Source organism: Pan troglodytes, chromosome Y (assembly GCF_028858775.2).
Source record: "Pan troglodytes isolate AG18354 chromosome Y, NHGRI_mPanTro3-v2.0_pri, whole genome shotgun sequence".
Taxonomy (NCBI): Eukaryota; Metazoa; Chordata; class Mammalia; order Primates; family Hominidae; genus Pan; species Pan troglodytes.
The window spans coordinates 19,089,515-19,114,793 of record NC_072422.2 but is presented as its reverse complement, the minus strand read 5'-3'; the positions used below and the strand labels follow the sequence as shown (position 1 = coordinate 19,114,793).

Here is a 25,279-nt window from a genome sequence, read left to right as displayed (position 1 = left end):
GATTCAATTTGCTCATCAAAAAATGGGCAATGAAATCCCCTCAGTGACTGGCTGCTCACCCCACATTTGCCTGGCCACTACACAGTGCCCACCCACCACCTCCAGTTTCATCCTGTGCTTCCACTGATTGGCTAGGGGAACATGCTAACTGAAGCCCAGGTGACCTATCCTTTCTCCAATGCACAGCCTCATGCAGATGCCACCCAGCTTTCCTTTTAGATTGTAATCTTAGGGAGTTAGAGAGCACTAACTCATTGACTAATTAATCTGCTCTAACTTATTGACTAATAAATCAATAAGTCACTTAATGTTACAAGATGGCTGTGGGACTTGATACTCTTGATTTCTTTCCTCAGGTGGGACTGCACTGGGCATTGCCATCCTGACTTCTTTGTGAAAAAAGCTAGCAGGTGAGGCAGGATTCAAGGTCCAGGAACAGAACACAGCACCCAGGCTGGCCTGCACAGGGCCCTCTGAGGCCCTTCCAGGCAGGAGGGCTCACTGGAAGTCCAGGCCCCCTTTCTAGGATGGTGACCATAGCCCCTCCCTGGACCTCCGAGGACAGCCTACTTTTTCTGCAACTTGCAACCACTGGATTCTAAGGGGTGAGCATCCAATTGTGTGTGTGTGTGAGTGTGTGTGTGTATGTGTGTGTGTGTGTGTGTGTGGACATGGCCTTCTGCTTCATTTCCATGGGATGTTCTCCTAGAAGACATTCCTAGGGAATCCTGGGACTGTGCTGGAGATTCTCAAACTGCCAAATTCAGTAAGAGTGTCTCAAGAATATAATTAGTAGTATTTTCTGCAGATTACTATGTCAGGGTTTCCTTTGCCAAAAAAAAAAATGTGTAAAAAACAAAGTTGTTAATCCTTTACATTATTTTAATTAGGTCATCAAATAAACCTTTCATTTTCTTCAAACTTATTTTTATGACAATCATTGAATTTTTGTTTTCTTCTTTGTTCCAACTGTTACCTGTTTTAGAGAAAAATATTTAAAAAATGTGATACACAATTACTAACAAGTGACAGCAATTTATTTAAAATGCAATTAGATTTCTTAAATGAGTAAACAATTTCAGTAAACTTAGTTTGTGTTACTTGTATAAATTATTTTTCATCTTATCCTCAATCTTAAAAAAATTTAGCTAGCTATGCAATTCAAAATTGATAGATGTTTTATATAGACAACTTAAAAACATTTTATTGGTCATGTTGGGTAGTATAATTCTCACATATTTTATCTTAGAAATCAACACATTTGACAATTGATATTTATAGTATCTATAAAAGTGAATTTATAAACATGCTTTTATAGTTGCTAAAATTTTAGGAGAAAAAAATCTATTCTGGCCTTCATTAGTAAAACTTAAAGATGATAGAAATGAGACTATATTTACTGGCTAAATTAATGACAAAAACTGAAAGAGATTCATTTACTTATTCTTTATCTTTCAGTATCTGATAATGAACAGAATTAAAGATGCTCAGAATCTGCATCAGTATAGAAATAAAGCAAACAGCTCTTGTGAAAGAATTATTGAAAATATACAGAACAAACCTATCAATTATATTTAAAAATTTACCCAATTCATAGTCCAAAAAATACCACTCTTACAGAGGTTTACTACTGGCAGAATCCAGCGTTTCTTATGACCTGATACAACATAACCACTCTTTATATATCATCTGATTGCCCAAAATCTACCCAGAACTGAAGGCTAATCCTGCCAGTTCCTAAAAAGACAGTCTTCACACACAACCCATTTTCATTTAAGCTTGTTTCCCACATCAACCTTTCAGTAATGTCTGCCAGAACTACACTTCTGAAAGTCCAGGACAGCAGGGCAGAAAGGAAGACTACTTAGGTTATAATAAATGTTTTGTTTTGTTTTTCCATATCACACAGTATTTCTATCCTCAGAGACATTAAGTTGAGGATGAGCTGTTTCAAAACCTAGAAATAAGGCCGGGTGTGGTGGCTCATGCCTGTAATCCTAGCATTTTGGCATGCCCAGGTGGGTGGATCACAAGGTCAGGAGATCAAGACCATCCAGCCTAACATGGTGAAACACTGTCTCTGCTAAAAATACAACAAATTAGCCAGGCTTGGTGGAGGGCACCTGTATTCTCAGCTACTTGGTATACTGAGGCAAAAGAATAGATTTAACCCAGGAGACAGAGGTAGCAGTGAGCCGAGATTGTGCAACTACACTACAGCCTGGGCAACAGAGTGAGATTCCATCTCAAAGAAAGAAAAAATACCTAAAATCAAATGTAAAAAAATGGCATGATAATTCTCTCTATGCCAGAATATAGAGGAGGAAGACTAAAACCATATTTTGTTAATCTAACTGAAAAGAGTTCAGGGCATTTTAGGTTTCAATACCTGTGGTGAATACCCTTAACATGTGTCAGCCATTCCAGGTTTGACTGCATAGGCTAGCGCTCTGCCTTCCTCCATAGATGTTTAAATGTAGCACCATAATCCAATAATTTTACAAGGTTTTCATACAATTTTGATCTCTTTTTGAGAACAATTAATGTCATTTATTATAGATGTTTTCAATTTTTCACTAGAGACAGTAGGCTAATTTTAAAAAGAATATTTTTTAATCATGTAGCTTCTATTACATAGCTAGTTTTGTCTTTTTTACTTCATGTATATGCCAAAAAGACCTCATGACTTATTAAACATTCAACTATTTACTTGAATAAATTGGCCCTATGCATTTAATCAACTCAATTATATCAATTTTATGAAGTAAAATGAACAATAACTAAACAAAAATTGGATTAATCGCATTTTCTAATTGAAACAAAATATAAAATATACTAAATAAATAACATTGAATAATGCACACACTGTGAAATTACTCACATGTGAAAGTTATTTTGTGAACACCATTATATTTTACCAAAGCCACTTTCATAATCTGTGAGGAAATTATACAAATAATGTTTTACAAAATTGGACAAGAACAAAATTGTGTACTATGTTTACAGTTAGCCACAAATGAACAGATATAAAAAAAGTAATTTGCATAAGATATTTCAAAGCCAGGAGCAATGACATATTAGATAAATACGTTTAATACAAAGCAGAGAAAATAAATTTGCTTTCAAATTCTTTGAAGATTCTGGTTTGCTGGTGACTTATCAATGCTTGTATAACTACCTATTTCATTCTAATATTTTTCTTTTCTTCTCAAAGTAGGTACGTGACCATAAACAAATACGATTATGCTCTATAAATCTGTTACACCTGAAGTTTATTTTACAGTGATATATCTGTATATTTAAAACCATGTAAACCAAAACTGAAAGTCTGTATATGTTTAGCAGACCAGAGAAGTCATATTTTTTAAAAAAAGTAGGATAAAATGTTTTAAATAGTTGTTCAGAATTCTGAAACATGTAGTTCCATTATACTCAAAGTCTTCATTGCAACCATCATAATAATCTGTAGTTACAAGAAAAACAAAAATGTAAGTGCTAGAAACCATATTCTCAAAATTATTTTCAGTTAAAGACCACTAACAAAGTAACCACTAGAGATGTTATTTCACTGTCACCAGATAGTATATTGTTACCATCTGTTACCTACAACCTTGAGTAAGATGGGAAATGTTAACATCAGTGGCAAAATACACATTCAATGTAAAATAGCCATAACACAAAAACAACAATTTTGGTTTATTAAAACAAATTAAGTTCACACATTGCCATTAAAAAGGCATTTTTAAATTCACTGTATTTTAATTACATTAATTTGCAAATGGTAAAGGAATTTTCTTCTAAAATTCATATGGTTTCTCCTACTGTGCAGAATGCTATCCTGATCACTTAAAACACTCCTATCATCCTGTCACATATAATACTGCTGTTAACATGGCCAGATGCGGTGGCTCATGCCTGTAATCCCAGCACTTTGGGAGGCTGAGGCGGGCAGATCACCTGAGGTCGGGAGTTTGAGACCAGCCTGACCAACGTGGAGAAACCCCATGTCTACTAAAAATACAAAATTAGCCAGGCGTGGTGGTGCATGCCTGTAATCCCAGATACTCGAGAGGCTGAGGCAGGAGAAGTACTTGAACCTGGTTGAACCTGGGAATTGGAGGTTGCAATGAGCAGAGATTGGGCCATTGCACTCCAGCCTGGGCAACAAGAGTGAAACTCCAACTCCAAAAAAACAAAAACAAAAACAAAAACAAGACAAAACAAAACAAAACAAAAATACTGCTGTAAACCAACCATTAAGTAGCCTTTCTACTAAGATTTTCTTCATTTACATTAGATTTCAGTTTTCTTAACCTTCCATGAAAAAGAATATAAATCTGTCTATCTAATATAGAAGAACCTCTCATAACTCTGGTACAGCAACAATTGACCATGTTCTTTCACATAAACACTAGAAATGAAGACAGCATCAAATGTAAGAGTTAAATTACATCAATATTTGCTTTTGAAAACAATATTACATTTTATTTTTTGTTTTTGTTTGGGATGAAGTCTCACTCTGTTGCCAGGCTAGAGTGCAGTGGTGCGATCTCAGCTAACTGCAACCTTCACCTCCCAGGTTCAAGCCATCTTCCTGTCTCAGCCTCACATGTAGCTGAGAGCACAGGCACTCACCACTACAGCCAGCTAATTTTTTTGTATTTTTAGTAGAGATGGGGTCTTGCCATGTTGGAGAAGATGGTCTTGATCCCTTGACCTCTTGATCTGATCCCCTCAGTGTCCCAAAGCACTGGGATCACAGGCTTGAGACACTGGCCTGGCCTAATTTCTTTTAAAATAAGAAAGTAGGTTTCTTTTAAAGGAAAGTAGTCAAGATTGCCAGCTAGAATCTGCTGGACTGCGTAGTTCTCACAGAGAGAAATGCAAAATATGCATAAATACAGCACCTTAAACTGAAACATCCAGGTACTAGCATTGGGAACAATCAAAGAAACGACTTATCTAATGGAGAATGGAGTAAAGGAAGGTAGAATAATGGGCCATCCGGGAAAAACAAGAAGCCAAGGGAAACTTTCCACCCAGTAAATCAGTAATTGCATGTGTGACCCTGGCAACCCATAATTCTGTCACTGATTTTGCAACCCTCAGGTAAGGAGATACCCTCATTAACCCACTTCATTATGGCCTTCCGTTTAACAAACAGAGCTACATGGAGTCACAGCAGAGCAGTCACCCAGGCCAGTGCAGAGATTCAAGAGCCTTAGATAGTCTGGCTCTCCAGGCTTCCAAGAAAAATTAGCTGCAACTCCAGCAAAGCAGGAGGTTACATCCTTGTACACTCCCATAGGAAACAGGCAGAATCCAGGGGCCTGAGCAGCAATGGTCTGTAGGACTCATTTCCACAATTCATCACAGGGTAAGATCTACTGGCTTACAATTTCAGCCAACCATTGATAACAGCATTTCACCTCCACGTGATGGAGCTACCAGAAAGAGGGGTGGCTCACCCTCTTTGCTGCTTTGGCAAGTTAGCCATTCCAGCCTTCAGGCTTTGAAGAGCTCAAGCCGACTGGGGACAGAAAGAATCTCCTAGCACAGTACAGGTGCTGTAAAAAGACATGTCCAGATTGCCTGTTAAAGCAGGTCTGCAATCTCATTCCTCCTCACTGGGAAATACTTTCCAACCAGGGTGTCCATCTACCACCACTGGTGCTATTTGATCGATGGAATTTTGAAATGTCTTTGGGATACAGTTCCTGGAGGGAAGAGTGAGCTGCCCTTTTTGCTGTTTGTGTGACTTAGCTGTTCCAGCCTTCTGGCTTTTGAGAATCCAAATAAACTGAGGGTGGAAGTGGTATACCTCTGCCCAGCAGAGCTGTCCTACAGAAATGTGGCTAGATTGCTTTTCAAGTGGGTCCCCAATTATGTCACCCTCACTGGGTAAGATCTTTCAAGAGAGATTTTTAGCTACCTCCTATATGTGCTTTTGTGCTGGAAACAGGTCTAACCTCCCTGGGATAGGGCTCCCAGAGAAAAGGGCATGTTGCCATTGTTGTTGTTTTGCAGCATTTACTGGTGATAACTTCAGATACTGGAAAATTGGAGATGACTAGAAACTGCAATGGACACTCAGGATAATCCAGCAGCCCTTCAGAAAGTGGCCAGATTGTTACGTAAGGGCCTGTTCTCCTATATTCTCACTGGGAAGGTTCTCCAGGACTGGCCCACTAGCCAATCATTCCCAGAGTTATTGAGCCAGTAGCAAGTTAGCAATTCCCTGGACAGAGACTCCAGCAGCAATTGAAAATACTTCTGCCACTGCCCCTGCAGTAGAACTGTCCTTGCTTCCCTCAGGCTAATGAACAGTCCAAAAACTTAAGTGCGTTATTCACACCTTAAACAAGCTGCAGTTTACCCAAGGAGAAGAGGCCAGTCCATCCTCCTTGGGTTTCACACACTCCTCACTGCTCCTCACCAGACAGTGAACCTCTACTTGGCCAAAAGCAGAGCTCCTCCATCCTGGGCTGACTGCACTGAGGGATTGCTGACCTACATCTCTCTGAGATGCAGCCCCCCAGAAGAGAAGCAAAGAGGTGGGCCAGCAAGCCAGCTTATGTGGTGTCCAGTGGGTTTGGCACAAAAGCATCTGTCGGAAAGTGTGGCCAATGATGGCCATTTCTCTAGGCTAAACTTTCTCTCATAAGAGACTTTAGCCCTAGAGAAACTGTTGGACCTAATTTCTGCAGGATAGTCTTGCAAATGAGAAGAAGCTGCTCCAACTGAGCACTCCTTGGTCTGCTGGTCTCTCCCAGGGTCCCAGTCTGGCTGCAGCCACTTACAGGGCAGTCTCAGCTCCTCCGGAAGAGTAGTTTACCATACCATGGCATCTGCATTGGTGGACGATGCCTGAGCCCTAACTGCTCCAGCAAAGCAGCCCCTGTGGCTGCGCCAGCACACAGGTATGTTCCCCATACTGCAGCTTCTCTAGAGACCATGGCAACTCCTGATATTACTTTGGCGGCACATGTCTGCAAAGGTGGGTTGGACTTTGCTTGATCCATCAGCAAATAAGAATGCAGTATTCCCCTGCCACCCACAGCAGCTTCCACTGTAGATGAAGCTTTGGTGAGCAGAGAGTCAGAAAGGCACAACTCTGCCTTTGTGTTAACACAGTGCAGAGAACTGTGTATTCTCCCACACTCTGAACAATCACTTCTTTATTGGTGGGGCACAAAGAAGGCATCAAATATTCACTGGCCAGCTTCCTGCACCAAGCTAACACAACCAACCATTATTAGTGCAACAGCACACACAGTGTCCAGCAGTTACCTCCTCACTCACCTCCCAACTTCTTTGCTCCTGCCACTAAGGTAAATGCCAAGAGGCAGGCAGAAAACCCATGTCCACTACCACTTTGCTGCAGCTGCGGCATGCTAGTCCTACAGAGTGATGGACTTGAAATATCAAGGAGCCAGAGAAGATGGTTGGAAATAAATACAACTGCCCCAGAGTATGCAGCCTCTGAGTTGTGAGCTGAGCATTGTCTCCCTGCCACCAAAAAAAAAAAAAAAAAAAAAAAAAAAAAAATTCCCAGGAACAAAGCCTGTAGGCTGAATCCACTTTATACCACAATTGGATATTACAGGCCATTGAATAGGATTTAAAAAAAAAAAACTCCATTCAAATGTCAGCAACCTCAAAGATATGCCCACAAAGATTTGACAAAATCCGTGCAAAAATGTTGAAAACACAAAAAACCACAGTGACTTCTTTCATCCAAATGACCAAATTATGTAATTTGGTCATTTCAGCAAGGCCTAAGATGACAGAAGTAGAATTCAGAATATGGATAGAAATAAATTTCATTGAACTACAAATGTAAGTTGCAACCCAATGCAATAAAGGGAAAAAATTGCAGGAATTAATGGAAAAAAACAGCCAATCAGGAGGAAAATGTGGTCAACCTGATAGAGCTGAAAAACACAATACAAAACTGTATAATGTAATCAAAAGTATTAAGAACAGAATAGGCCAAGCAGAGGAAAGAATCTCAGAACTTCAAGACTGGCTTTCTGAAATAAGACAGACAAGAATAGTGAAAAAAGAATACAGAGAAATGAACCAAAGTCTCTAAGAAATACAGGATTATGTAATGAAACCAAATCTATGATTAAAAAGAACATCTGAAATTGATGGGAAGAATGAAAACAACTTGAAATACCTATTTCCAGATATCATCCATGCGAATTTTTCCAGCCTAGACAGAGAGGTCAACATTCAAATGAAGGAAATGTGGAGAACCCCAGTAAGATACCCTACAAGAAGGTCATCCTCAAGACACAAAATCATGAGATTCTCTAAGGTCAAAATGAAAGAAAAAAATGTGCTAAAGGCAGTTAGAGTGAAAGGCCAGGCCACCTGTAAAAGAAGACCATCAGACAAACAACAAACCTTTCAGCTGAAATCTTACAACTCAAAAGAGACTAGAGGCCAATATTCTACATTCTCTAAAAAAAAAGAATTCCAAACAAGAATTATCAGAGGAACCAGCCCGAATATTTCAACATAGGTTCTTTTCTATTTTCCCTAAGTGTCGGCTGGTCTGAGAAATAAAGGGAAAGAGTAAAAAAAAAAAAAAAAAAAAAAAAAAAAAAGGGAAATTTTACAGCTGGGCCTCTCAGAGTGACATCACATGTCAGCAGGTTCTGTGATGTCCACCTGAGCCACAAAACCAGGAAGGTTTTTATTAGGGATCTCAAAAAGGGAGGGGTGTATGAATAGGGAGTGGGTCACAGGGTTCACATGCTTCATAGGGCAATAAAAGATCACAAGGCAAGGGGGCAGAGCAAGATCACAAGGCAAAGGTGAAATTAGAATTACTGATGAAAGTCCATGTCCCAGTGGGCATGCACTGTCATTGATAAACATCTTAACAGGAAACAGGGTTTGAGAGCAGACAACAGATCTGACTAGAATTTGCCAGGCTGGAATTTCCTAATCCTAGCAAGCCTGAGGGCACTGCAGGAGACCAGGAAGTATTTCATCCCTTATCTTCAACTGCATAAGACAGACACTCCCAGAGCAGCCATGTTAGAGACTTCCCCCTGGGAATGCCTTTTTTTTTCCCAGGGCTATTCCTTGCTGAGAAAAGAATTCAAGGATATTTCTCCTATTCACTTCCTGCAAGAAGAGAAGTATGATTCTGTTCTGCCTGGCCCCGTAGGCAGTCAGACCTCATGGCTGTGTCCCTTGTTCCCTGAACATCGCTGTTATCCTGTTCTTTTTCAGGGTGCCCAGATGTCATATTGTTCAAACACACATGCTTTACAAACAATTTGTGCAGATAACGCAATCATCACAGGGTCCTGAGGCGACATACATCCTCAGCTTATGAAGATGAAAGGTTTAAGAGATTAAAGTAAAGACAGGCATTGGAAATTATGAGAGTATTGATTGAGGAAGTGATAAATGTCCATGAAATCGTCCCAATTTATGTTCAGAGATTGCAGTAAAGACAGGCATAAGAAATTATAAAAGTATTCATTTGGAGAACTGACAAATGTCCATGAAATCTTCACAATTTATGTTCTTCTGCCATGGCTTCAGCAGGTGCCTTCATTCAGAGTCCCTGACTTCTCACAACAAGAATTCTATATCTTACCAAAGTAAGCTACAGAAGTAAAAAATAAATATAATCCTATTCAGATAAGCCAACGCTGAGGAACTCTGTTACCACAAGACCAGCCTTACAAGAGCTTCTGAAGAAAGCATTAAATAAGAGACTATTACAAGTCACTACAAACAAAATAAAAACAAAACAAAACAAAAACCCAAAAAAACCCACTAAAGTACATAAACAGCTGGCACTATAAAGCAACTACATAAATGTGTAAATGAGCCAGCTAAGATCACAGGGACAGAATCAAATCCACGCATAAAAATGCTAACTTTAAATGTAAATGGGCTAAATATCCCAGTTAAAAAACAGAGTGGCAAATTGAATGCAGAGTTAATATCTAAGGGTATGCTGTAACTGAGACACCCATCTAAAATAAGATAACAATAAATTGAAAAAGAAAAATCTACCAAGCAAATAGAAAACAGGAAAAAAGCAGCGGTTGAGATTATAGTTTCTAGCAAAACAGACTTTTAAGTCAACATAGATTTTTTAAAAAGACAAAAAAGAACATTACATAAGAGTAAAGTGCTATATATGCACCCAATACAGAAACATACAGATTATAAACCAAGTTCTAGAGACCCTCCAAGATGTTAAGTAAATGGTCTTCATCAGTCGTTACCCTTATATTTCATTCATTCAGTATTAAATCTCTGATGTTGAACACTATATGAGGACTTGTTAAAGGCTTTTCCACATTTTTATCACTTGTGGACTTTCTCTGTAGTATGAATTTTCTTATGTCTAATGAGGTGTGAGAATGAGCTCAATGTTTGGCCGCATTTTTCACATTTGTAGGGTTTCTCTCCAGTGTGAATTCTCTTATGATTAGTAAGGTCTGAGAAGCACTTAAAGGCTTTGCCACGTTCCACGCGTTTTTAGGATGTGTCTCCAGCATGATTTCTCTTGTGTTTAATAAAGGTTTAGGAGCAGGTGAAGGTTTGCCACGTTCTTTATATTTGTAAGATTTCTCTCCGGTATAAACTTTCTTATGTTCAGTAAGGCTTGATAACTTTTTAAAGGCTTTGCCACATTCTTCACATTTGTGTCATCTCTCTGCAATAGGAATTTCCTTTTTTATAGTAAAATGTGAGAACAATGTACAGTCTTTGCCACGTTCTTCATATTTGTAGCATTTCTCCCACTAATTTTTTTTTATGTTCACTGAAGTTTAAGCACAACTCAAAAGCTTTGCCGCATTTGTTTTGCTATGAGTAGATGACAGACATTGAGGAAAGCCATTAAAACTGCTTTTCTGCCCTTGCAATAACCCACACTTTGGTAGTGTTTCTTTAAAAGTAAGTTATTAAAGTCACAGCTTTCATATTTTATCAGTCACATTTTGGAATGAATCTTTTATTTTGTGCTCCATCAATATCTCTGTAGTAAAATGAAAACAGCCAGCTGAAACAAACAAACAAACAAAAGACAAAATTTCTCCCTCATTAGACTCAGGTGAATACACTTGACAAATGTGTAATTATACAAAGCACATTAGCAAGGTGACAATAAAATACCACAGGGCCTAATTCCTTTATAAACATATAAGTTTAACATAATATGCTTACCAAAATGCCTTTGTGAGAAGTCCAAGACTCAGTTAAGCATTTGCAGCACCAAGTGAGCAAAATGCCAAGAACCACATAGAAGTGTAATAAAAGTATTTCATATTTACCCACTACAGACATATTTTATCCTATGAAAAGTGTAGAGACTGACAACTCCTGTCTTACCCCTTCAAAAATAAATAAAACAGTGACATGTCCATGCTTCTGGCTTTTTGACTTTTTACCAAAGACAAATTCCTATATTCCAAGACAGTGTTGAAAGGAAAGATGGTATACTTTGACTGAGACTAAAGACAAATAACTGTTACAAAAAAAGAAAGACTTCAGTATCATAGGCAGACTATGGGTATCCAGCTGACTGCAGGATCTCAATGAGAAATATGGGGAACGGCTGGGAGTATTGGATCACACCTGTAATTCTAGCTATTTGGGAGGCTGAGGTGGGTGGATCACCTGAGGTAAGAAGTTCAAGACCAGCCAGGTCAACATAGTGAAACCCTGTCTCTACTGAAAATACAAAAGTTAGCCATGCTCGTAAGGAGGCAGAGGCAGGAGAATTGTTTGAACCTGGGAGGTGGATGTTGCAGTCAGTCAAGATCATGCCATTGCACTCTAGCCTGGGCAATGAGAGTGAATCTCCAACTCAAATCAATAAATAAGTAATAAAAAGGAAAAAAAAAACACATGGGGAATCTTTTTTAACTAAAAAACACACAAGATCAGAAAAAGCATCCAAAGAACAGGCTTGAGAGACTCCAAGAATCTCTAGACTAAGAAATTGGTATCATATTCCCCCCAAAGCCACTTAATAGAGATTTTGAAATGTTGCTTTTTATTATACAAATTGCAACCTAAGATTACAACATATACAAAACATCAAGATAATATGGCTCAATCAAAGATAAAAATGAATATCCAGAAATCAGTTATAAAAAATGGAGATATAAAAATTACCAGAGGCGATTTGGGTTAGTTTAGATCTATTTTTAAAAAGAAAAAAAAGTGCTAAAAAATGAAAATCACTGTCTCAATGATGCTTAATCAGTTAAATAGAAATAAAGAAAAAAGCATAAAAATAAATAAATGAAACCAACAAAAGATAAAAGTCACAAAAAGGAATGAAAATTGTGCAGCAGAAGCACAAAAAAAGACTAATATGCAGTTCAACATTAGTAAAAAATTTTAAGAAAATCAAGAAGCTCAGACAATTTCAACTAAGGTTAACACAAAGAGATTTCTAACAAGACAAAACATAAGCAATGTTTTGAAAGTCAGAGAAAAGAAGAGAATCTAGAATTCAGAAATAAAAAATAGATGTGTTATTCATATGTATGCTTCTGCAAGATTACCAGTAAATTTATGAATGTCAATCTTTTGGGCATGAAGGGAATAAGATGACATAGTTAAAACACTGAAATAAATAGCCTAATAAAGAATACTATAGCCTGCAAAATTATCCTTCCAAATGAAAAAAAAAATGTGGCTATATTGTAGTCTATATCAGGATGTAACTATGTCATGCCTTTAAGAGACTCATTTCAGATCTAATAAAAATTAGACTGAAAATGGCAGTATAAAAATACATTCCATGCAAGTGTTAATCAAATGAGAGGAGAAGAGGTAACAATTTATTAAGTTGAAAACTGTTATATTTATATAATTTATTTTATGTTAAAATTCACAAGGGACAAAGTAGGACATTCAAATGCAGTAAGAGGGTTCATTCACTGAGAATCTATAAATGCAGGACAAACACATAAATCAAACGTTGACAGAATTGAATCAAAAATAGGCAGGCAGCAATGAGATAATGGAAGTATACATCAATACCCCACTTTCAGTAATAAATAAAGCAAGACAGAATATCAATAAGGGAACAAAAACTTGAATGTACTGTACAACAATTACACCTAAGAAGTGTATAGAGACAGCAGAATAGACTTTCTTTTCAATAGCGCATAAAACATTTTCCTAGATGGACCACATGTGACACCACAAAAGAAGTCTTAATTATTTTTCAGTTGAAATTTTACGGAAAATTATTTATAGCCCAGACGGAATGGAACTAGAATTTAGTAACAAAAGAAAAGCAGAAAAACTCCAAAAATATAAAAATTAAGCAACACAGTTTTTTTCTTTTTTTTCTTTTGAGATGGACTCTCACTCTGGCACTCTGGAGCTAGGTTGGAGTCCAGTGGCACAATCTCAGCTCCACTGCAATCCCCACCTCCTTGGTTCAAGCCCTACTTGGCCTCCAAAAGTTCTGGGATTAGAGGTATGAGCCACCATGCCCAGAAAACAACGCACTTTTAAGCATGCTGTTTTTCAAGGGTTGGAAGATAAAATATTATGAAGATGTCCATACTGCTTAAAGTGAAGCACACCGGCAACACACACCTTTTCAATTTTTAATTTTACTTTTCCAAAAATAGACAAAACTCCACAAAATTACTTGAGATTCCAATAAACCATGAAAAGCCTGACAATCTTAAAAATATATGTAGGAAGCATTACACATAACAATTTCCAAACACAAAGCAAACCTACATTAATCAAAGGATTGTGCTGCCAGTATAACGGTAGAACACCAAAGTCATGAAACAAAATTCAGCACAGATATAAACTCTTGAATAGACAGGAGAGACATCACCTAGGTTTTGCATTCAGCCATATGTCACAATTCCTTCAATAAGCAAGACCCAGGCAAGAGAGCGGAGTTACATTTCAATAAGCAAGACCCAGGCAGGAGAGCAGAGTGATATTTCAAAATGTCCTCTGGGTGCGGGACACAGGCTGGAGAGACACATCACCTAGCCGAACAGACCAGAAATATGTAATAATATCCCCTATTGACAGGGCCCAGGCAGAAGAGTCGAGTTATTATGATTCTGTCCCATTGACATGTAACAATAAACCCATGGAAAGAATATGAGCCAAAAAGTCTCAACACCTGCATACTATGTCCAGTCATATGACACAATCTCCTCATCTTTGAGAGTGACAGTTTTAACTTTTACCTGAATGTGTATATTAGCGTCACAATTTCACATGTGTGCTGGGCCAACATATAACACTGTCTACAGGAGCTGAGGGTTTTATAAACCTGCATAAGAATTGCAAAGCTCTCTGAGGACTACGTGCTCCTATGGACTCACAATCTTACATATGGCCCTAAACTCAGGTTTGATAGTCATCATCTCCCTATAGGCAGGGTTAGGGAGGAAGACCCATTATTATGCCAGTGGGCTGGGTCCAGAAATGAGTCACCATCCCAACTTTTGTCAGATTAACATATAAAAGTCAAACCTCCAACTTTGTGCTGTATTCCCTTTTTAGACTCAGGACCTCAACCTTGGACATTGTAAACATTGGATGATGACAACTTTTGATTTCACCTGGGTGTGTAACCAGGAGTCTCAATCTGAACTTTTTGCTGGGCCCTGTTATGAAACATTCTACCACCAAAGAGTTTGAAAAAATATAACTCAGTGTTAAGCTTCTATGACCTTGGTAGAAATATGCAACCCAGGAACTTACCTATTGCCCTAAGCCTGATGATGAGAGGTAAAATATCTCCTATTGGCTGAATCCCAAAATAAGTTTGATCATCATGCCCGTGAACTAAAAGCAAGATATATGTCATAATCCCATATGTGGCCAAATAAGTATGCAGGAGGGAAACATCACTTATATGGTGTGCCAGGCAATATGTCAAATTGCCTTCTTCAGGCAGGGTATAGGGGATATTAGGTCACAATAACCGGGTGCTGGAGCCAGCAATATGACAACATCTCACATGTAGAAAATACCCAGCCAAGTTAGGAGAGCCAAAACATCTGCATTATGGGCTGAAGATATGTCAAAATACCTTCAGTGGCTCCAACACAGGCCTGAGAGTCACATCATAAGGATGCTGGGCTTATCAATATGCAATATGCCATAGTTTCTTCTTTGTGCAAAACCCAGGCAGGTGAGTAACATCATCGGGATGCTGGGCCCTGCAATAGGTCCAAATTCTTTTTTTGTGGGCATGGCTCGGGAACAAGAGGAGAGTCACATATTCTGAGTGCTGGGATCAGCAATGTGCCAAAATCCTCTTAATGTGAAGCCCCAGGCAGAAAAATAGAGTCACATTTTTAGATCATGGGCTCAGAAATATGTCCAAATGTTTCCAGTAGGCAGGGCTCATTGAGACGAGGAAAGTCATATCACCTGGGTGCTTCCCTTCAAATATGCATAATGTAACATGTAAGCAGAAACAAGGTAGAGGAGCCACGTCCCTTGGGTGCTGGGTCCTGAGATATGTCACAAGGCTGTCTTAGGATATCATCCAGGAAAGGGAGTTACATAAATGAGGTACAAATTCTCTGCTTATTCCACAATGCTCCATGTGAGTAGATCCCAGAGAGGGAGTCACTTCAACCAGGTGATAGCTGAAGAGAGGTGTCACAGTGTCCTCTATGAAGCACAGCCATGGCTAAAGAGTACCCTCACCTGTGTGCCTGGCCTAGAAATATGTCACTCTCCAGGTTGGCAGGGCCCAAGCCGGAGAGCCACATAACTTAGGTGACAGGCCTAGAGATATGTCACAGTGCCCTACTTTCAGCATGGCTCTGGCAAAAGAATACCCTCACCTGTGTGATTGGTATTGCAATATGTCACTATCCTTCCTTTGGGCAGGGCCCATTCCAAATAATAGAGTTACATCACCTATGAGGTGGACACAGGAATATGTCACGGTAATTTTTGTGGACATGGCACGGGCAAGAATGTAACATCACCTGGCTGCTAGATCCAGTGATCTGTCACAACACTTACTGAGAGAAGAGCCCAGGCATGACAGTCATATCCCCTTGAGGCTGACCCAGCTAGATATCACAATTTCATATATAAACTGGGACCATTCTGGAAAGTCCAACTACACAGGTGCTTGGCAAATATGTATATCACAATCACACTGTCAGAAAATGTCAAAGGTGAGTTTTATGATACCACACATGTCCTGTTTTTACGTGTGACAGTTGGCTGCAACCATGTGGGATGATGACAGTTATTTCTGTCAACTGGGTTTGCATACAGGACTCACAATTTCACCTGTGTGCTGAGTGCTACATTGGTTCTGCTTGTATAACCCAAAGACTCTATAAAGTATGTGTCAATGTTGTAATCTTTTGTGATGTTTGTACAAGAATGTGATCCATGATATCACACATGTCCCTACACCTAGTTATAAGAGCCTAAATATTCTCTATTTGCTGAGTTCACATCTAAGAGTCATTATCATTCCTGCGAGCCTTGCCTAGGTATATGTTACAATTCCATGAGTGGTTATGAAGCAGGCAGAACAGCCTCATCACCTAAATTCTGAGCCTGAAATATTTCAATATTATCTTTGTAGACAGGGTCCTGTCAGAAATGCCACATGACTTGTGTGCTGGGTCCAGCTCTGTGGCACAATGTCCCTTGTGGGCAGTGTCCAGGAAGAAGAGGAGAGTAATATCACCTAAATGATAGGCCCCAAAATATGTCAAAATGCCTCCTGTTGACAGGGCCCAGGAAAGAGAGTCGTATCATTTACATGCAGTGTTTAGAAATGCTACAATTACCAAAGTAAGCAGGGTACAGGCAGGAGAGGAGAATCATGTAACCTAGATGATGTGTTCAGAAATGTGATACAATCCCTCCTGAGGCCATTGTTAAAATAGCATGGTAAAATCATCAAGTTACTTGGCCAGGTATTTGTCAAAATCTGATTTGTGGGCTATACCTAGGAAGAATTATTAAATCTCTCTGGAGCTGGACAAAGGTATGTGTCACAATTTCACTTGTGGAAAGATTTAGGAATTACAGTCACCATCTTGCACATGTCCTGGCTCCAAACATATGAGTTGTTATTAGGCTTTTGTTTTGGTCTCAGGTATATGACACAATATCACCTGTGGCCAGAAAGAAGGCAAGAAACTCACATCACCTACATGGGTGCAGGTCCAGTGAGATGTCGCAATCCACCTGGTGGGCAAAACCCTTGCAGAATTGTCAGATCACTTGGATGCTGGTTTCAGTGATATATTTTTAAAAAGCCCTCTGTGGGAAGGCTTTGGCATGAGAGAAGACTCACTTCATCTAGGAAATTGGCCTAGATTATGTCACAATGACCATTAACTGCAATAAGAAGGCTAAAGAGTGCCCTCACCTTGGTGCTGTGCCCAGGAATATGTCCCAAGCTCCCTGTGGTCAGGACACAATGAAAAGTGAAGAAACATCACCCAGGTGCTGAGCCAAGTGGTATGTTACTATGTTGGCAGAACCCCCCAAAAAATCACATCTCCTGGGTGCAGTAGCCTGTTATGTGTCACAGTGCTTTGTAACTGCAGGGCCAAGACAGTAGAAGAGAGTGACATCACTTATGTGATGGACCTAAATGTAAGACACAATTCTCTTTTTAGGCAGTTTTCAGGCAGGTAAATCACATCACCTGGGTGACGGTCCCAGTGATATATAAAAGTGCCCCTTACAGGCAGATACAAGGATGATGTTATATATTGATTAGGGGCTTGTTCCGCATATGGCAAAATTTCATCTGTGGTCTGGGCCTAGAAATGTGCATCAAATTACTCATGTGCTGGGAAGAGTTGCATGACCCAATCATACTTTCAAGAACGTTCAGAAATAATTTTCAGTTCACTCAAGTCCGAGCTTTGAGTATGCGAATCAACACATTCTATGAGTTGGGTCGTAGTACAGAAGTCACAATCTCAGCAACGGGAAGATCCATGTGTAAGAGCCCCAATCCCACCTGAAGACTGTGTTCTAATAAGAGAGACACAGCACCACAGTTCTACTTAACCATGGTTCCAATGCCATCAAACACCTGTGGATCAGATTCATGTACAAGTGTAACAGTTTCAAGCTTCAATGTCTTATGTGTGTGATATTTAGCACTGCATTGGTAGGCTCTGTTCATGTGTGAGAATAACAATTGTGTCAGCTTGGTGTGCATTCAAGAGTCACAATACCACCTGGTTTTGGGTGCCTGTTATGACACTCTTTGTACCACTCAGGCTTTATACGACATGCCTGAGTGGGATACTTTTCTGTGTATTCTTACAGGTGGGTCATATAGAACTCTACCCATGGCCATAGAGTTATTATTGTGCATGTGAGCTGAATCCAGGTATATGTCCCAAATTCACCTTCGGACAGAGACAAGACAGAAGAGTCTCATCATCTGGATTCTGATCCAGGGATACATTTTATTTTGCACTGTAGGCAGGACTCAGTCAGAAAAATCATATCACCTGGGTACACTCTCAAATAATATGTCATCATGCCTACTGAATACAGGGATTAAAAAAAGTGGATAGTCAAATTCTCTAAGGACTGGGCTCAGCACATCTTCTCGGACTCTCTTGGCAGAGCCCAGGACAAAGAGGAGAGTCACATCACCTAGGTTTTTCACTCAGTGGTATGTCACAATTTCTTCAGTGGGCAGGATTCAGCAGGAGAGGAGATTCACATTACCTAGATGCTTTATCTAGTGATATGTCACAGTGTCCTTTGTGGGCACGGCACTGGCAGGAGAGACACACCACTTAGCTGATAGGCCTAAAGACATGTGATCGTATCCCCTGTTGTCAGGGTCCAAGCAGAGGGTTAAACTATTATGATTCTAAGCAAGGGATGTTTTACAATGCAACCACGGAAAAGAATTTAAGCCTAAAATTCTCAACACCTAGAGGTACTAGGCCTTGTGATATGGCACAATCTCTTCATCTATTAGGGTGACAACTTTGACTGTTTGTTTGGTGAGTATATAGGAGTCACAATCTCATGTGTATTCTGGGTAATCCTATGACACAATCTACAACATACAAAGGCATTAAGCAACATGCATGAGAGTTGCAATCCATTCTGAGGCCTACATGCTCCTATTGACTCACAATCTTACATACTGCTTTAAACTCAGTTATGATAGGCAACATTCCTCTTATAGGCTAGATTCAGACAGAAGACACATTATTATGCCCCTGATGTGGGTCCAGAAGTGAGTTACCATCTCACCTGTAGCAAGATGCATATATGAAAGTCACAATTCCATCTTTGTACTTTATTTACTTGTTAGACTCAGGACTTCAACAGTGGGCTTTGTAAATGTGGGATTTTGACAACTTTTTCTCCCACCTGCATGTGTAATCAAGAGTCAAAACCTTAACTTTTGCTGGGCCCTGTTATAAAACTCTGTGTACCAACCAAGGAGTTTATAGATTATGTGTTACTGTTGTAACCTTCTGTGAACTTTGTACAAATTTGCAACTCATAACCTTACCTATTGCTCTAAGTGTAGCCATGAAAGGCAAAACATCTACTATTGGTGAAATTTCAATTTCAGCTTGATCATAATGCATCTGAATTGAAGGAATGTAAATTTCATACCATTTGTAGAAAAAAAAAAACTTTGCAGAAAGGTAGCGTACTTAGGTGCTGTGCCAAGCAATATATCACAAGGCCCTCTCAATGCAAGTCTAGAAATTGGGGTTATGATAACTGGGTGCTGGACTCAGCAATGAGACACGAACCCAAATGTAGAATATGTAGGAAAAAGAAATGCATACTAATGATGAGAACAAGATTACCTACAGAATAGGCTCATGGTATGTAAAAATACTTTGTTATTCTAGCACAGGCAAAAGAGTTACATCATCAGGGTGGGGGCCCCAGCAATATGCCATAATTCTCTCTTTATGCTGGACCTAGTAAGAAGAGAACTGTCATCTTCATGCTGGGATCAGTGATACATCAAAGTTCCTTTTCATGGGCATAGTTCAGGAAAAAAGGAGTCAATTTACCTAAGTATTGGGCTTAGCAGTATGTCACATCACCCCATTCTAAAGGCTCTTGCAGAAAAAAAGATTCACATCACTTAAGACACAGGCTCAGATATATGGTCCAATGTCCCAAGTAGGCAGGACTCATGCAGAAGAGAAGAGTCATATCACCTAGGTGCTTCCTAGGTATATGACACAATCTAACATGTGAGGTGAAGCCAGGCAGAAGAGTCACATTATCTTGATGCTGGGTCCTAAGATATGTCACAAGACTTCCTTAAGACAGGACACAGACAAGAGGGTTAGAAAAAATAAGTACAAAAGAATATCACAATGCTCCATGTGGGCAAGGCAGAAGCAGGGAGTCACATCACCTAGGGGACTGGCCCAGAGATATGTCACAAGTTCCTCCTTGAGTCATGGCCCTGGTGAAAGAGTGCCATCACCCATGTGCGTAGCCTAGCAATATGTCCACTATCCAGGTAAGCAGGACCCAAGCAGGAGAGCAACATCATCTAGCTGATAAGCCCAGAGATTTGTCACAGTGACCTCTTTAGGACATGGCCCTAGCAAGAAAGTACCATCACCTCTGTGCATTATGTTGTTATCCAGGTAAGCAGTACCCAGGCAGGAGTGCAGTATCACCTAGGATAGGCCAAGAGATTTGTCACAATGCCCTCTTTAGGACATGGTACTAGCAAAATAGTCCTGTCACCTCTGTGCCTGGCCCAGCCACATGTCACTATCACCCACTGAGTGCTGTGCCCATTCTAATAAGGAGAGTTGTGTTGCCTAAGTTGTTGACACAGTGGTATGGCCCAGTGATTTCTTTATGCATGGCTTAGGCAAAAATGTAACATGACCTGGGTGCTGGATCTAGTGATATGTCATGATTCTTAATGACAGCAGGGCTGAGGCAGGAGCATCACATCACCTAGTTTGGCCCAGGTAGGTATCACAATAACATATGTGGACTGGAACAAGTCTGGAGAACAAAATCACACAGGTGCTTGGCGAAGATTTATATCACTCACAGTGGCAGAAAATTCTGAGGATGAGATTTATAATACCACACATGTCCTGTTTTCATGATTGACAGTTGGCGTCATATATGTGAGATGGTGACAGTACTTGCTGTCAGCTGAGTGCACATATAAGACTCACAGTTTCACCTTTCTCTTGGGTTCTGTTATAAAACTCTCTGTATGGGCCAAGGTGTTTATAAAACATCTGAGGCTGTTATAACCTTCCTTGTCTTCTTTTTTACCAGAAAGTGATTTAATCACTCATGTTTCTGAAGCAAGTTATGAGACTCAGAATTAACCGTATTTACGGGGTCCACATATGAGGGTCATTATCATGTCTCTAAGTTGTACCTAGGTATATGTAACAATTTACATTGTGGATTATGAAATAGGCACGACAGCCAAGTACACTAAATGCTGAGCCAGAAATATTCCAATATTCTCCTTGTAGGCATACTCCTGGCAGTAAAGTTGCATAAACTGGGGGTTACACCCAGATATATGGCACAATGCTCCTGTGAGCAGTTTCCAGACAGAAGAAGAGACTCATATCACCTAAATGCTAGGACCAGAGATATGCCGCAATGTCTCATGTTGAAGGGACCAGGAAATAGAGTCATATCATTTGGATGGCATGATTAGAGATGCTGGAATCCCCAGTGGAAGGAGGGTTCAGACAGCAGAGGAGAGTAAGACAACTAGATGAGGGGTCCAAAGCCATGTTACAATCCTTCCTGAGGATATTCTTAAGACAGGAGAGTCAAATTGCCAAGGTGCTCAGCTCAGTAATATGTCCAAATCTCATTTGTGGGCAACATTTAGGCAAGATGATTAAGTCACTCAAGAGATGGGAAATAGATTATGTCACAATAACACTGGTGGAAAGTTTCAGCAATGGGAGTCACCATCTTTGATGTGACCTGGCTTCAGGTCGAACAATCATGATTAGTCCTCTTGTTTGCTCTCAAGTATATGGCATGATATCATCTATGGACAGAGAGCAAGCAGAAATGTCACATCACTTGTGAGGGTGCTGGTCCTGTGAGATGTCACAATCTTTCTTGTGGACAGGACCCTGGAAGAAGAGGCATATCACGTGGAAGCTGGTTTCAGTGATATGTCAAAATTTCTTCTGTTGGGCAGGGCTTAAGAAGGTGAGGAGAATCACTTTACCTACATCTAGGCAGTTGGCCTAGATATATGTCACAATGGCCACTAGGTGCAAAATCAAAGTATGAAAATGACCTCACCTTGGAGGTGGGTTTATCAATATGTCACAATCTCCCCTGTGGTCAGGGTGAGGTAGGAGAGTAGAAACATCACCTAAGTGCTAAGCCAAGTGATATGTTACAAAGCTTTCTGTTTGTAGAACCCAGAATGGAGTGTCACATTTTCTGAGTATAGTATCCAGTTATGTATCACAATGCACCATAATTACAGGGCAAAGGCAGTGGAAGTGAGTCACGTCACTTACATGATGGACCTAGATAAAAGCCACAATGCTTTATATAGGCAGGAATCAAGCAAATAATACACGTCTCCTGGCTGCTCATCCCAGTGATATGTAAAAGTGCCATTTGTAGGCAGGCCCAGGCACCTTTGCTTAGGTTTTTGGTCCACATATGTCACAATTTCATCTCGGGTTATGGCCTAAAAAGGAGAGTCAAATTACTCAGGACCTGGGCTAACTTTTAAGTCCTAATCATACACCAGGAAATATTCTGAAATAAGTTTCACAGCCCCACACAAGTCCTGGCTTTATGTATGAAAGTAAACAACTTCTGTGAGTTGGTTCGAAACAGAGGAGACACAATCTAAACAATGGGCATAATCCATGTAGAAGAGGGCAATCCCACTTGATAACTGCCTTCCTGGGGGAGAGTCCCAGCCTCACAGATGTGCTGAACCATGCAACCCCAAACCACCTGTGAGTCAGATCCACATATGAGAGGAACAATTTCAATCTTTTACTGCTCTTTTGGTGAGATTTAGTACTTTATTTGCAGGTTCTGTTCTTGTGAGAGAATGATAGTCACATCAGCTGGGTGTGAATCCAATAATCTCAATAGCATTGGTTTGCTGTTCCCTGTTATAACACTCATTGTACTACTCACATTTTCTATGATACGCTGGAGTGTCATAATACTGTGTGAACTTTATACCACTATGAGAACCATTACTTTGCTTGTGGCCATAAGAATGGCAATGAGAATCAAAATATCTCTCCTTTTTGGGTCCAGGTATGATAGTTGTATTATTGCATGGTATCTGAAGCTGGGTATATGACAAAATTTTACCTGTGGGCAGAAACAGAGCAGGAGAGTCTCATCACCTGGATGGTGAGCTCAGGATACATTATAATCTTAGAGAAACAGAGAAGACTCACATCACCTAGGTGCTGGACTCAGCAATATGTGATAATCCCTTGTTTTGGCAGACTCCAGAATAAAGAGGAGAGTTGCATTACCCAGTTTTTGCAGTCAGCGTTATGTCACAATTCTTTTAGTGGGCAGGACCTAGGCAGGAGAGAAGAGTCACATTTCCTAGATGTTATCCCCGATGATGTCACAATGTTCTTTGGTGAAAAAGCAGAAGCAAAATAGACAAATCACCCAAGAAATAGGCTCAGATATATGTGACAGTATCCCTACTTGGCAGGATCAAGTAGTAAAGAGTCACATTATTGTGATTCTGACCCAACGATATGTCATAATGCACACATGGGAAACAAAGCAGTTTTTACACCTGGGTACTAGGCCCCATGATATGACAATATCTTTTAGGGTGACACCTTTAACTGTTAACTCATATGTATGTAAGTCACATTGTCACGTGTGTGCTGGGCCATTGTATGACATCCTCTAGAACATCTGAGAGTTTTATACAACATGCATGAAATTCACAAACTACTCTGAGGTCCACATGCTCATTTTGACTCTGAATATTATATATTGCCTTAAACCCAGATATGAGAGTCAATATCTCTCATTTATGCTTAGTTCAGGAATGAGACTTATTTTTATGCCTGTGAGCTGGGTCTAAAAATGAGTGATGGTTGCACCTGTGGCAAAATCCACAAATGAGAGTCACAATTCCATCTTTGTACTGTTTTACTTGTTAGACTCAGTATCTCAGCAATGGGCTTTCTTAATGAGGGGTGGTGACAAGTTTTACTTTCAATTGTGTGTGTAATTCAGAATCACAATCTTAACTTTTTGCTGGGCTTTGTTAGGAAACGCTGTACCACCCAAGGAGTTTATACAATATTAATTATTGTTCTGTGAGCTTTCCTCAAATACGCAACCCAGGATTTTACCTATTGCCCTAAGCCTTGCGATGAGAGGCAAAATATCTTCTATTTGCTGAATCACAATGTAAGTTTGACCATCATACCTGTAAACTGAAGCAAGGTATATTTTATAATCCCATTTGTGGGCAAAAAATTACAAAAAAGAGTAACGTCACTTAGGTGCTGTGGCACGCAGCATGTCACAGTGCTGTCTCTAGGCAGAATACAGAAAGCAGGGTCACGTTATCTGGATGCTGGACCTAGCAATATGACACAATTTTACTTGTTAAAAAAAAGAAACTCAACCAAGGGATGAAAGCCAAAACACTTACAGATTTGGCTGAAGATATGTCAAAATGCCCTCTGTGGCTCTGGCACTGGCAGGACTGAAGCATCATTAGAGTGTTGGGCCTACCATTACGCAATCACTCCCTCATTATTCAGGACTGCAGCAGAAGAGTAACATCATCTGAGTGGAATAGGTGAAATTTTACCTTTGTGGGCATGGTTCAGAAAAAAGGAAATAGTCACATAACCTAAATCCTGGTCTCAGAAATACATCACAATTTCAGCATTTTAAAGGCTGAGGCAAGGGAAGAGAGTCATATTACTTAGGTCATGGGCTTAGAAACATGTCCCAATGTCCCCAGTAGGCAGAAGTCAGGCAAAAGAGGAGAGTGGTGTCTCATTGGTGCTTCTTTAGGTGTATGTCTCAATCTAACACATGGGCAGAACCAGACAGAAGAGCCATATAACCTGGGTACTGGGTCCTAAAGTATGTTGCAAATCCCGATTAGTTCAGAACCAAGGTGAAAGAGTTACATCTCCTTGGTTCAGGTTTCACTTTCATGTCACAATGCCCTATGTGTGTGAGGCCAAAGCATTTAGTCCCATAAACTAGTTTATTGGCCCAAGAGATAGGTCACAAAGTC

General features: G+C 39.9%; 1 long non-coding RNA gene across 1 annotated transcript; it reads right to left on the bottom strand.

The window, feature by feature from the left end:
- Positions 1-23,041: 23,041 nt before the first annotated feature.
- LOC134809393 (uncharacterized) lies at positions 23,042-24,816 on the bottom strand. Its single transcript, XR_010154971.1, has 3 exons — positions 24,680-24,816; positions 23,445-23,574; positions 23,042-23,355 (listed from the first exon to the last, which is right to left on the bottom strand). It is a non-coding gene; the product is annotated as an uncharacterized LOC134809393 (long non-coding RNA).
- Positions 24,817-25,279: the final 463 nt, after the last annotated feature.